This window comes from Lepidochelys olivacea (assembly GCF_965140295.1).
Source record: "Lepidochelys olivacea isolate rLepOli2 genome assembly, chromosome: 11".
NCBI classification, from domain to species: Eukaryota; Metazoa; Chordata; order Testudines; family Cheloniidae; genus Lepidochelys; species Lepidochelys olivacea.
Genome location: NC_140421.1, coordinates 10010171 through 10022746, shown reverse-complemented (window position 1 = coordinate 10022746; position 12576 = coordinate 10010171). Strand labels below are relative to the sequence as shown.

Here is a 12576-nt window from a genome sequence, read left to right as displayed (position 1 = left end):
AGGGACCAACTGCTGAGATGAGAAGATTGTATGGATGTAGCAGCTAGACTGTCATAGACCCATCAGACAAGACTTCCATGAAGGGCACCAATCAGGAGCAACTGTGGTAGGTTTTCAGCACGCTACTGTGTGAGAGAATTCTGCAGCAGCATAAGGACAAGCAAAGCTACAGCAGATTTGTCTAATCTCCGTCCCTCTGTTGCTGCTGCAGCAGAAAGTATGGCAACGTAGACAGAGTGAAAGGCTCAGTACACAGTAGCATGACCAGGTAAGTTATTAGTAATGCTCAGTTACACCTCAGGCTGGGGGTAGGGACATACAGACACCAGCATAGCTGACAATGGCAAGTCTTGCCAGAAGGTGATAAGTACCAAGCACCAGATAAATACCAGAGCAGTAACCCTCTTCCTTCCAGCATCTCAGTCCCACACATCTCAATTCTATGACATGCCTGGTCTCCCATTCACAAGGATGCAGGAGTTGCAAGGTTGTTATAGAGTGGAAGGCTCCAAGGTGGCAGCAACAGGATGTTACTGCAGCACCTTCTCTGGGTGATGTACAGTAACTGCTCAGCAATCGCGCTGGTCGGAAAACAAGAATTCCGTTCCATGAAGAATGACAAGACAACAGCCCAGACCCATGCCCGAAAAGCCAATGGCCAGGGCATTCCTCTGGGATGTGGGACACCTAGGCTCAAGTCCCTACTCCACCTGATTCAGAGCAAGGACTCAAACCTGGGTCTCCAAAATCCCAGGTGAGTGCGCTAACCTCTGGGCTAGAGCCAGTCTCTCCTGTTGGAGCCATTCTGTAGCCTGGTGGTGAGTGCACTAACATCAACTGGCTATGCTGGGATGGGTCTCTCTTTCTCAATGAAAATTTCATCAGAACAGGTATGTTTCCACAAACAGGCTTGTTTGTGGCCAATCAGTATTTTCTGACAAAAAAACCTTAGTGGAAAATTTCCAACCAGCCCCGTTCAGTGCATCCGCGTAGCACCAACCTCATGAATACTCAACTCAGTCTGAAACATCTGGAAACTTTTAGTTGACACTGGACATACTCAAAGGGTTAACACATTAGCATAGTCACATGTGCTTATTTGCATAGCCATGCCCAAAGTTGTAATACAATCCCTACCGTTACCACCCTGAAGTATTCATCAAGTACTGTATAGGGCCACATTCTCAAGATAACTCAGCTGTATGTGTGTCATTGACAGCAGAATTTGGATCATCAGTGAACAGAGCAAGAAAGAATGCACCACATTTACTGACTTTCTTGCTGGAGCCTGCATGGCTGTGTATGTGTCTGCACATCTGCCTATTACAGCGAGGGAATGTAGGTGCCCTAAATTGCAAGATTCAAAAAGAAGGGAAGCTGCAATCTGGGAACAGATAACTTAGTCTCCAAACTCCACACCAAAAGAGAATTATGCATCAGTACTAATAAACACAGAGCATTTTGATTTGAATGATTTCAGGGAGCGAACACAGGCTGCTGGCACAAACAACCTATTTCATGAGAACTTAGCAGGGGAGTAATTTAATGGAGCTAGGATAAAATGCATTCACCCAGAACTCAGATTTAAAAGAAATTGCTTTTTTCTGAATTATTGGTTAGGAGGTTAAATAAGGAAAAATCACCTGGCTGCACTTTTTTGCACACTTTCCCTGATCAGTGTGCTAATTAACTCAGAACTGTTTGGGCAAAAAGCTTTGTCCCTTTTTCCTCTTGCCCCAAGGAGCAGGTTCTTTAGAAACATTAATTATTGATTTTCTTTTCAAGTCCAACTTGTGCAGACTTTGGGCCAGATTCAGCCCTGGAATAAGCAGGTGCAATTCCCACTGCAGTCAGTGAGCACTGGTCCTGCTTAAAACTCCCTCTGGCCTATAAATGGAGGGTCTTGACTAAGGTCTTTGGTTGTAGTCAAATAATTGAGACAATCTGTGCTCCTTGTAAAAAAAAAAAATCAAAATCCTAAAAAAACCCAAACCCTACCACTTTTGTCTCCAGGCAAATGGGTAGAACACCTCCCCTATTTACTTTTAGAGGGAAAAAAACCTCAGGTTTGTGAAGACTGAATTTCCCTGCAGGAGGTTAACTATTCTGCCTCCAGGCAAAGAAAATTCACACAGATAATTAATAAAATAATTAAAAAATAAAATAATAAAATTCTGCAATTCACACAGATAATCCCCTTTTGTCTCTGCTCTGGCCCCAAAGCAGAGAAAAAACTAGCTGCTTTCAGTTGGATCTCCTTTGCAGCAGCCCCAAAGGAAAAAAAAAATTCCTTTTTAAAATCTGTTTTTCTGGTTCAAAAAAATCTCAAATTGATCTCAAAAGGATTTCAGGTTAATTCCACCGCTTACACCATGTCAAGGTTCCTTCCCCACTCTGAACTCTAGGGTACAGATGTGGGGACCTGCATGAAAACCTCCTAAGCTTACTTTTACCAGCTTAGGTTAAAACTTCCCCAAGGTCAAATTATTTTACCCTTTGCCCTTGGATTTCCACTGCCACCACCAAACTTTATCTGGGTTCCTGAGAAAACATAGTTTGGACACGTCTTTCCCCCCAAAATCCTCCCAACTCTTGCACCCCACTTCCTGGGAAAGGTTTGGTAAAAATCCTCACCAATTTGCATAGGTGACCACAAACCCAAACCCTTGGATCTGAGAAGAATGAAAAAGCATTCATTTTTCTTACAAGAAGACTTTTAATAGAAGTAAAAAGAAATCACCTCTGTAAAATCAGGATGGTAGATACCTTACAGGGTAATTAGATTCAAACATAGAGAATCCCTCTAGGCAAAACCTTAAGTTACAAAAAAGACACACAGACAGGAATATTCATTCTATTCAGCACAGCTATTTTCTCAGCCATTTAAAGAAATCCTAATCTAACACATACCTAGCTAGATTACTTACTAACTTCTAAGACTCCATTCCTGTTTTGTCTCCGGCAAAAGCATCACACAGACAGACATGGACCCTTTGTTTTTCTCCCTCCTCCCAGCTTTTGAAAGTATCTTGTCTCCTCATTGGTCATTTTGGTCAGGTGCCAGCGAGGCTACCTTTAGCTTCTTAACCCTTTACAGGTGAGAGGATTTTTTCTCTGGCCAGGAAGGATTTTAAAGGGGTTTACCCTTCCCTTTATATTTATGACATGGCAAATCCAAAATACATACTGTCAAGGTTCCTCCCCCACTCTGAACTCTAGGGTACAGATGTGGGGACCTGCATGAAAAACCTCCTAAGCTTATCTTTACCAGCTTAGGTCAAAACTTCCCCAAGGTACAAAATATTCCACCCGTTGTCCTTGGACTGGCCGCTACCACCACCAAACTAATACTGGTTACTGGGGAAGAGCTGTTTGGACGCGTCCTTCCCCCCAAAATACTTTCCAAAACCTTGCATCCCGCTTCCTGGACAAGGTTTGGTAAAAAGCCTCACCAATTTGCCTAGGTGACTACAGACCCAGACCCTTGGATCTTAAGAACAATGAATAATCCTCCCAACACTTGCACCCCCCCTTTCCTGGGAAATGTTGGATAAAAAGCCTCACCAATTTGCATAGGTGACCACAGACCCAAACCCTTGGATCTGAGAACAATGAAAAAGCATTCAGTTTCTTACAAGAAGACTTTTAATAAAAATAGAAGTAAATAGAAATGAAGAAATCCCCCCCTGTTAAATCAGGATGGTAGATATCTTACAGGGTAATTAGATTCAAAAACATAGAGAACCCCTCTAGGCGAAACCTTAAGTTACAAAAAAGATACACAGACAGAAATAGTTATTCTATTCAGCACAATTCTTTTCTCAGCCATTTAAAGAAATCATAATCTAACACATACCTAGCTAGATTACTTACTAAAAGTTCTAAGACTCCATTCCTGGTCTATCCCCGACAAAGAAGACTACAGACAGATACAGACTCTTTGTTTCTCTCCCTCCTCCCAGCTTTTGAAAGTATCTTGTCTCCTCATTGGTCATTTTGGTCAGGTGCCAGCGAGGTTACCTTTAGCTTCTTAACCCTTTACAGGTGAGAGGAGCTTTCCCCTGGCCAGGAGGGATTTCAAAGGGGTTTACCCTTCCCTTTATATTTATGACACATACATTTTCTCAAAGCTCTCAAGAAGAATAGGAATCTAAAACATATGTGTGAGTGTGAGAGGGAGATGTCTTTCTATCTAGTACTTTATGGGGCTTCTTGTTCTGATTTCCTGACTCAGGCCAAAGACTGTTCCTGCTCGTCTTGAAAAAGAAGCCAATGGCCAAGAAAAGCTGGTTCTGGGGGTTAATTTAATGTAACACAGCAACCTCCCTAGCCTGCAGCTAGTACTGTAGAACTGAGCTCCCATGATTTTACAGCTCTGGGGATGACCCTCCGGGCCGAAAGGAAGCGATAACCATACTGCTGGCCCTGCAAAGCTGTGAGATGCATTCAGTGAGCGTTCATTGCTAGTACTCATGGCACTGCTCAGCTTGCTGAAAAGCACTAATGGGAGCACGGGGCATGGAGAGGACAAAGCCTTTTTATTGAATGGCCTCCCAGCCAGTATGTGAGTAGGGTTCTTTCTCTCTCACACACATTGTGAATGGCTGGGAACTGGGCGGGGAGGGGGCACGGGGGGGGGGGTAGGGGGTGTTACGTGCAGGACCTAACTCATTGTCTCTTCCCAGCTCTCACTCTCAAGGACAAATCCTACAAAAAATGCCATTGACGTCAATGGGAGTTTGGGTGTGTTCCAATCAGGTGTTCTATTCTGCTCATTAGAGAGAGTGCCCGATTCTCCTCTCAGGGAAACCTGTCTAAATCAGGAATAAGTCCACTGAGATCAACAGGGCTACCCCACTGTGAAACTGGAGTAAGTGAGAGGAGAACAGGCCCAGAATGACTAAGCCACAAAACTCTTGTCTGGATCCAGACTTCCTCACAGCCCTGGATGGTGTTGGATGGTAAATTCCAGCCTGAGTCCCATGCTTCCCACAGCTGACTTCAAGTTGCTTTGCTTTTCTTATTTGCCAGATCCCCTTTTGGATGTGATCATGCTGCATGTTTACATGGATTATAATGAGCCAAAAAGCCATGGCAGTTGTGGCCAGTCCCATTTTCTACCATATCTCCTCTTATAATCCCTAAGGCTGTCAAGTGGTTCTGTAGCAGGCACCACTGAGCTGAGAGCATCGAGATGGCAGCTGAAGAAGGGCCTTCTCAACTCCCTCAGGGTTCACCTCACAGGCCTCCAAAAATGAGGTTTTGTTGACCTCATTTCACACAGTAACGGCCTCGATGCCCTCCCATATAACAGAGATTGCAGCACACCAACCAAAACTCAAGTGTGTCCTTACAGTATCCTGTGGGACAGCGTGTGTCTTTAAGGCACAGCCCTGCATTGGCAGTAGGACAGAACTGTACTACCCCAGAGGGAATTTAGGGAGACTAATCCCACCCCAGCTTCTTAACATCTACAGAACAACGTGCAGCTATTTATGATGGTGCAGCCTGTTTCCCATCCCCAGCGCATCGCCCTGCTCGGCCAAGCAACACAGAGATGGGGAGACCGATCCAGGGACTCAGCTCATCAGATTAATTGCTGGCTTCATCCAGCTATTTCTGAGGAGGATCTTACTCTATATTGATTAGAATAGCTTTAATGGGGAATTCTCAAGACTGGCTAGCATACAAGAAATAATTATTTGAAACTGAGATGGCTCACGTCTTGGACTAAAGTGGTAATCATGTGGACTTCCCAGGATACCCAGCTTGCCTGAAGGGCTTTTCAGTGTGAGGTAATATCTTTTACTGGACCAACTTCTGTTGGGGAGAGAGACAAGCTTCAAGCCCCACAGAGTTCTTCTTCAGGTTCAATAGAAATTGGTCCAATACAAGATGTTACCTCACCCCCTTTTTCTCTCTAATATCCTGGGACCAGCATGACTACAAATTTCAGACAAGGTGCAATCAATCCGAGCTGATTTATTCTTATCTCATCACTGTTGTGGGCAGGAAGGGGAGGAGAGACAGGGCAAGAGACAGGAACAGCCTGAGTGTAATGTAATGGCAGATTAGATCATACTGCCTTCATTTAGATTACACTAGGCCTGTCTCTGCCCTGTCCTTTTGCTCCTGAACTGTACTGACACCACCTTCCAGCTAACTTCCTGAGTTTACAAGACCGTGTGAGAGTGGAAGGGAGAAGGGTTTGAAGTTATAGAAGATGGAAAATCTCCAGCAGTATCTCCTATTAGAGATGGACCAGAAGCAGAACCACCACCACCCACTTCCGGGCTTGGGGGAAAGCTCACACTTTACAACTGGAATAAACAAGACATGCCACACCTCTCCTTAATCATATGGGGTGTATTTTACTTCTCTGTCCTCCAGCTTCCATGTACTTAAATTGCAAACTCTTCTAGATGGGTATTCTTTGTTCTAGGTCTCTGAAGCACCTATCACATTCTTGGGTACTTGATAAATAATAGTAATAATAATTAACAATTAGGCTAAATTTTCAGCCAAGCAGATCTTCCTTTCGGCCAGCAAAATTTGCACCCATAACATTTGTGTGTGTAGCAAATTTTACAATCATCAAATGAATTGCAGGTGCAAATCAGAGTGTTTGTGCCCCAGACTGTCCCATTTGTGCCCACAGTTCTGCATAATCACAAGAGATGACACAAAAACATTTTGCAATAAAAACTGGGCTCTATCACCTCAGGATATAAAATTACATTTTATCCCATGAGGCCGTGTAAGTTCAATGTGCCATGACTTAGCTTATCTGAGTCAAAACAGCTGACTATCCACAGGAGCAGAGTAGTTTGATATAAATGTGCTCATTGCACCAGGAGTGCTCTAGAAATGGGGTTTCTTCAAGATCTCCATTATTTCCCTTATTTCTTAAAGGGACACTGTCAAGATAAGGGAAAAACAAAAATTCCTACCCTGTGTTACCAATACTACCCAACTTCATCTCAACTGAGAGTATTTTAAAAATTGCATTTGTTGTTTATTCACTCTTTGCATTTCACATGGAAACTGCTCTGGCCAATTGTGTTTTTCATCGTTTTCACTCATGGGTTCACCTGCATCAGATCTACAGAGTGGGGGCTGTCAGAGTGGAGCTGAGTTTCTAACCCAGCCAGAGGATGTGCCAGTTGTTTCTCATTAGACTTTTCTCATTGCTTTTGCATGCAAACCTTCCTTCCCCTTTTCTTTCTTTTCGTTTTACAGTCCCTCCGCTCTGAGCCTAAACTTACTTGACAATCACCATGGAATTGTTCAAATTAGGCCCAATTCTCCCCTGTACAATAAGGAAGGGATGGGAGCCACCTAGAGCCAAGTGGGGGGCACTACCTGCATGTCATTGGTCTCATTTGCCTACAAGCAGCCCTCCACACATGCTCCAGGGGTAGGAAGGGCAAGACGGGCTTGAGAGAGCAGGGCCTGGAGAACAGCTTTATCAACAGCATTGTCAGCTCTGCAGGGATATCCCACAGTGTCAGAGTTCACTTGGGAAAGTTCCTGAGATGGCTGGAGTGTGGGGAGCTGGCCAGCAGGGGAACTCATGGGGACATGGCTTCATTCGTGCCATAGAATCAGGAAGGAAGAGGTGGGCCAGAAGAAGACAAGAGGCCTTTGCACAGATGGCCTGCGCTTTCAACTGACTCCTGGAGACTGCACAAGTCCTTCCAGCCAAATCCCCTATTGGTTTCTCCAAGGAGGGGGAATGGGAGCAAAAACACCCCTCCAGCTCAGGAATGTCATGAAGAAAACGCCATTACTGCAATTTCAACGTGTTTCCTATTTACACTGCAAGCTCCTGGAGGCTCTTTGTGTTACGCTTGCATAAAGTGCCAAGCGCAGCGGGGCCCCAATCCCTGAATGCGGCCTCCAGGCACTACCACTATACAAATCATAAATATCTCCAGCTCCAATGCAAGATTATTCTCCCTCTGCTTTTCTCCTAGTTACCACTCTCTCTTGATGGCAAACCGTGGAATTTTCATTCCAACCCTCTTGTCTTTCCCCACTTCCACCACCTACAATGGAGATTTGGACGAAAACATCCACCTGGTTGTTCTGCTGCAACGTGAACTTGCACCGAATCTTTGCTTTTATTGCTTGACTTATATAGCTCCAGTGCTGTAGTTTCTCCTATTTGTCAATTTCTCATCTGACCTTCAGTACTTTATGTGGAATCTTCTATTTCTTTTTTCAGTAGATAGCAAGTCATTGAAACTATAATTACTCCATTATATCACCATAGCTGATTCTAAGTAATTTTCCAGAAGTTCAGTTCAGTCCTTTGCTTGCCTAAGGAGATATAAAAATTTACACCTATTATAAAACTGAGAATAAAAGCTGATTGCAGCAGGTAAAGACAATAATGTGTTGTAATGTTAACTAGCTCAATTGCATTGCATGTCTATTTAAAGAAGACTTGTCTGATTGTCAACAGGGCAGTGATTTAAATTCCTGCTAAAATTACCGCCATAAAAGTAACAGCGTTTTATTACATTAGTGCAGACAACAGTTATGTACATTTTGGACTTTTATGCCTGTTGCCAGTGGTGAGCAATCTATTAATTATTAAGCCAAATTGGTCTGCTGAGAGAGGCAGCAAATTTAGTTCATAAGACATTATTTTAAAAAATCCAGCAAACTGAATGGCAAAGTTGGGAACAGAATCCGGGCTGCACATGGACTGTTCTCAAGTTCGACGTGAAACAGCGAGGAAGACTGCTTAAGTGGTAAGGGAGCTAGTCCAGGATTTGGGAGACCCCAGTTCATTTACTCTTTCGTACGCTGCCTGTGCAACACCTTGCACAAACCTCAGTGTGCCTGTTTCCCATCTGTAAACTGGGGAATACGCCACCCCTGTGAGGTAGGGGGAAGTGCTAGGAGGATAAAATCAGTGAGGATTGCAAGGTGCTGAGAGACTATAGTGAAGGGGGCCATGCTAGATAGGACAGAACTTCCACTGATGTCAAGAGGTGTTCTTGATGCACAGCAAGGCAATATGGCCAAATATACTGTGGACAGAGATAACTGCATTCTGCACTGAAATGCAGCCTATGGGTAACCATATACATATGTACAGTACTGCAGTGCCCTAGCACCAGTCAAGCAGTTGCTGTGCAAGCTTCCCCATATTACCCAGCCTACACACTGAAATTCTATGCAGAGCACGTTACCTCGTATGGCAAGAGAGTAATTCAGTCTTGATACCAATGCAGCCCTTGAGATTGCCGACAGGGTGAGCAGTTTGTGCCAACTGTGGTTGTGGTTTTGTGATACAGATGTAACCCTTCTGCCAGTCAGAGTTGGCAGCAACAAGGGCCGGGTTCAATATCTAGGGGATCCATTCCAATAACACAATGCAAACCGGCTCGAGCCCCCACCCAGTGACCTGGGACAAATATATACCACCCCCGCTGGGCGCCTCCAAGAGGCAATACTTCCCCTCTCGCAAGCACATAGTCTGAGCCCTGGTCTACACTAGGACTTTAGGTTGAATTTAGCAGCGTTAAATCGATGTAAACGTGCACCCGTCCACACAATGAAGCCCTTTATTTCAACTTAAAGGGCTCTTAAAATTGATTTCCGTACTCCACCCCTGACAAGTGGATTAGAGCTTAAATCGGCCTTGCCGGGTTGAATTTGGGGTACTGTGGACACAATTCGACGGTATTGGCCTCCGGGAGCTATCCCAGAGTGCTCCATTGTGACCGCTCTGGACAGCACTCTCAACTCAGATGCACTGGCCAGGCAGACAGGAAAAGAACTGCGAACTTTTGAATCTCATTTCCTGTTTGGCCAGTGTGGCAAGCTGCAGGAGACCATGCAGAGCTCATTAGCAGAGGTGACCATGATGGAGTCCCAGAATCGCAAAAGAGCTCCAGCATGGACTGAACGGGAGGTACGGGATCTGATTGCTGTATGGGGAGAGGAATCCATGCTATCAGAACTCCGTTCCAGTTTTCGAAATGCCAAAACCTTTGTCAAAATCTCCCAGGGCATGAAGGACAGAGGCCATAACAGGGATCCGAAGCAGTGCCGCGTGAAACTTAAGGAGCTGAGGCAAGCCTACCAGAAAACCAGAGGGGCGAACGGCCGCTCCGGGTCAGAGCCCCAAACATGCCGCTTCTATGATGAGCTGCATGCCATTTTAGGGGATTCAGCCACCACTACCCCAGCCGTGTTGTTTGACTCCTTCAATGGAGATGGAGGCAACACGGAAGCAGGTTTTGGGGACGAAGAAGAAGAAGATGATGATGAGGTTGTAGCTAGCTCACAGCAAGCAAGCAGAGAAACCGGTTTTCCCGACAGCCAGGAACTGTTTCTCACCCTGGACCTGGAGCCAGTACCCCCCGAACCCACCCAAGGCTGCCTCCTGGACCCGGCACGTGGAGAAGGGACCTCTGCTGAGTGTACCTTTTAAAATACTATACATGGTTTAAAAGCAAGCATGTGAAAGGATTAATTTGCCCTGGCATTTGCAACTCTCCTGGATGTACTCCCAAAGCCTTTGCAAAAGGTTTCTGGGGAGGGCAGCCTTATTGCGTCCTTCATGGTAGGACACTTTACCACTCCAGGCCAGTAACACATACTCAGGAATCATTGTACAACAAAGCATTGCAGTGTATGTTTGCTGGCGTTCAAACAACATCCGTTCTTTATCTCTCTGTGTTATCCTCAGGAGAGTGAGATATCATTCATGGTCACCTGGTTGAAATTGGGTGCTTTTCTTCAGGGGACACACAGAGGAGCCCGTTCCTGCTGGGGTGTTTGCCTGCGGCTGAACAGAAATGTTCCCCGCTGTTAGCCACGGGGAGGGGGAGGGTTGAGGGGGTAGCCACGTGGTGGGGGGGAGGCAAAATGCGATCTTGTAACGAAAGCACATGTGCTATGTATGTAATGTTAACAGCAAGGTTTACCCTGAAAGACTGTAGCCACTGTTTTATAAAATGTCTTTTTAAATACCGCTGTCCCTTTTTTTTCTCCACCAGCTGCATGTGTTTCAATGACCACAGGATCTTCTCCTTCCCAGAGGCTAGTGAAGATTAGAAAGAAAAAAAAACGCACTCATGATGAAATGTTCTCTGAGCGCATGCTGTCCTCCCACACTGACGGAGCACAGACGAATGCGTGGAGACAAATAATGTCAGAGTGCAGGAAAGCACAAAATGACCGGGAGGAGAGGTGGCGGGCTGAAGACAGGGTTGAAGCTCAAATGTGGCGGCAGCGTGATGAGAGGAGGCAGGATTCAATGCTGAGGCTACTGGAGGATCAAACCAGTATGCTCCAGTGTATGGTTGAGCTGCAGCAAAGGCAGCTGGAGCACAGACTGCTACTACAGCCCCTGTGTAACCAACCACCCTCCTCCCCAAGTTTCATAGCCTCCACACCCAGACGCCCAAGAACGCGGTGGGGGGCCCACTGGCCAACCAGCCACTCCACCACAGAGGATTGCCCAAAAAAAAGAAGGCTGGCATTCAATAAGTTTTAAAGTTTTAAACTTTTAAAGTGCTGTGTGGCATTTTCCTTCCCTCCTCCACCACCCCTCCTGGGCTACCTTGGTAGTCATCCCCCTATTTGTGTGATGAATGAATAAAGAATGCATGAATGTGAAGCAACAATGACTTTATTGCCTCTGCAAGCGGTGATCGAAGGGAGGAGAGGAGGGTGGTTAGCTTACAGGGAAGTAGAGTGAACCAAGGGGTGGGGGGTTTCATCAAGGAGAACCAAACAGAACTTTCACACCGTAGCCTGGCCAGTCATGAAACTGGTTTTCAAAGCTTCTCTGATGTGTACCGCGCCCTCCTGTGCTTTTTTAACTGCCCTGGTGTCTGGCTGTGCATAACCAGCAGCCAGGCGATTTGCCTCAACCTCCCACCCCGCCATAAACGTCTCCCACTTACTCTCACAGATATTGTGGCGCACACAGCAAGCAGTAATAACAGTGGGAATATTGGTTTCGCTGAGGTCTAAGCGAGTCAGTAAACTGCGCCAGCGTGCCTTTAAACGTCCAAATGCACATTCTACCACCATTCTGCACTTGCTCAGCCTGTAGTTGAACAGCTCCTGACTACTGTCCAAGCTGCCTGTGTACGGCTTCATGAGCCATGGCATTAAGGGGTAGGCTGGGTCCCCAAGGATAACTATAGGCATTTCAACATCCCCAACAGTTATTTTCTGGTCTGGGAATGAAGTCCTTTCCTGCAGCTTTTGAAACAGACCAGAGTTCCTGAAGATGCGAGCGTCATGTACCTTTCCCGGCCATCCCATGTTGATGTTGGTGAAATGTCCCTTGTGATCCACCAGAGCTTACAGCACTATCGAAAAGTACCCCTTGTGGTTTATGTACTCGCCGGCTTGGTGCTCCGGTGCCAAGATAGGGATATGGGTTCCGTCTATGGCCCCATCACAGTTAGGGAATCCCATTGCAGCAAAGCCATCCACTATGACCTGCACATTTCCCAGGGTCACTACCCTTGATATCAGCAGATCTTTGATTGCGTGGGCTACTTGCATCACAGCAGCCCCCACAGTAGATTTGCCCACTCC

At 45.8% G+C, this 12576-nt stretch overlaps 1 long non-coding RNA gene across 1 annotated transcript in view; it reads left to right on the top strand.

Moving 5' to 3' along the window:
- LOC311528474 overlaps nt 1–11679 on the top strand; it is a 43576-nt gene extending 31897 nt beyond the window's left edge. Inside the window, exon 3 of the long non-coding RNA XR_014713608.1 lies at nt 11019–11679. This is a non-coding gene — a long non-coding RNA (uncharacterized lncRNA). The remainder of the gene's footprint in view (nt 1–11018) is intronic.
- Nucleotides 11680–12576: the final 897 nt, after the last annotated feature.